We start from the raw sequence: 2,280 nt of genomic DNA, 5'->3' as shown, positions 1-2,280 counted from the left end.
AATCAGTTCTAAAGCCGTTACCTGCATCTTGTGACCATTTTCGGCTCTCCTGGGTCATTCTGTAGCTCAAAAGCCTCAAGCTGAGTAGCTGGGGAACTGAGATCTGTGTATAGGGAAAAGCATGTGTCTGTTTTGACTTTGTTGTTTGGGTTTTGGGGTTTTTTTCCCCTAGGCAGGGATTTAAGGGTGTGGGGAAAGCTGTTGGCCTTTACTTCAAATAGGTGAACATCTGTTGTAACTCTCAAAATGGATGTATATATTTCTGTTATATATTTCTGTGGCTGGTTTTGTGCAGTAAATATGTGATTATGTTGTACTTTGTATTGTAATCATCTGTATCCCTCTCTACTTGCAAGAGAACGCCTTTCTCTCTTTTTTAACGTTTGTTCTTTCATAAACCCACAAATGACAACCTAAAGAATAACTAAATATTCACTCTGGCAAACCCAAGGCTCTGTTCGTGAATGTCGTGCCTTTTGCATTAGGCCATCTCACGGTAAAACGGCTTTGTGCTGAAGGACTGATGCATGTCTAATTGGCAGAGGCAGCATTTTATACAATGTTTAAACTAGAAATAGTTGGGAATTTCATGTGACAATCCATTCTCAATTGATAATGCAGTTCCTACAAACTACACCTTTTAATGGATGTTAACTTTTTAAAAGTTCCTTTTAGATAAGGAAACTCAAAATGAACTCAACTCTTTAAAATCTGCGTGACCTAGATCAGAACTTATTTCTTATCTGAATTAAACTGTTATTTCAAAACACTCTAATAAACTACATAACTGTGGTGTTCTCTCAGTACATTGCTTTGAGTTGTTATCTTCAATAGGACTCCCCGGTGGCCTATAGTTCCCATAATTTACATGAGATTTGCAAGATCTGGAGCTGTTCCAGATATAATGGTGCAGCATTAATTTAAAAATTAGTGAATATAAACAAAAACATTTCAGGTCACTTCTGCAAGCTGAAAACCAAAACCCATTCCTTTCTAGGAATATCACAAAAATAACATGAAAAGACTGTATTGCAAAGTTGATTTCATTCAGAATTGCCATTTTGAAACTATTTTCTTCTGTCATCTATATCAAGATGGAGCAATTTTGGTGTTGAAATGCATTCTCAAGTGATCAAGATTCTTTGTCTCCAGTTTTTGAACATCATTGTTAATACGCGAGTTCTCAAAAATTCACTGAAAAAAAAATGCAAATTGCATCAACCGTTATGATTTAATCTGTATGGGATGTGCTCATAAACTAATTGACAACAAAGGAGTTTATTAGAATAAAAGAAATACTTAAGGAAATTTGAGCACTCAACATAGCAATTACTCAAGAAAATCAAGCAAGTAGTGATAGAAGTATGCCCTACTAATCCCTCCATGAATGTTAATAGTTGTGTATTCTGAAAAAAAGGTTTTCATTTTTATTCCAAATCTGCTCTTTTTCTCACATTTTACTTTTATTTTCTTTTCACTTGGTAAATCTGAACATGAATACATACCCAAATGGTATGTCAGACTGAAGCAATTATCCATTAGGTATAGTACAGATTAACTAAAGGAGGAGAAAAATATGTCAACAAGACTTAAATAACCAAAGTATGGTACATTTTGAGTTCAGGCCTTTACTGGGCGTTTAATCACTTTGACAATGGTGGGATTTTGTATTTATTTAAAAAAAAATATGTTGGCCTATGGTGTTTCTAGCAATGTAATTAAGGCCTTGTACTTTATCTAAAGGGTCTGAAAAAAGGTGCTGAAACATATTACTTCTGGGTAAAAATATTTTTGTGATAAAAAAAATATTCCTTAGAGAAAGGTTGCTCTTCCCAGTTTTCAACCTGGAATTTAATTATACAGTAGATACAAAGAAAGGTTTTCAGTAGTGTCCAACAGAAAACAAGCACACAACTGCTTTTCAAGGGACGATGGGATGTTTTGCTGCCTTTTTGTGCCACTGAGAATGCTGCTTCTGACTTAAATGTTTAATGCTCTCTCACAGAACAGGTTTCTATGCTGCTCTTGCTTTTCTCAACTTTCCAAGCTAAGAAAATAACTGCTGACCTGTGCTGGTGCTTGTTCGAAATTTTAAACTATTTTACTTATGTTACTGATGAACTTGTTTAAACAGCTTTCCATGGACATTTAATCAGATAGAGAAACAAGCTGCTACAACTGTATAAAAATTCAAAATCTGTGGGGAACTGAGAAGTGGGGTTTTTCTTTTCCCCCCAAAGATCTGCTCCAAAAAAAAAAAAAAAAAAAAAAGGAAATATT

The sequence above is a fragment of the Egretta garzetta genome, unplaced genomic scaffold, assembly GCF_000687185.1.
Source record: "Egretta garzetta isolate BGI_Z169 unplaced genomic scaffold, ASM68718v1 scaffold1137, whole genome shotgun sequence".
NCBI lineage: Eukaryota > Metazoa > Chordata > Aves > Pelecaniformes > Ardeidae > Egretta > Egretta garzetta.
Note: the sequence above shows the minus strand (reverse complement) of the source record.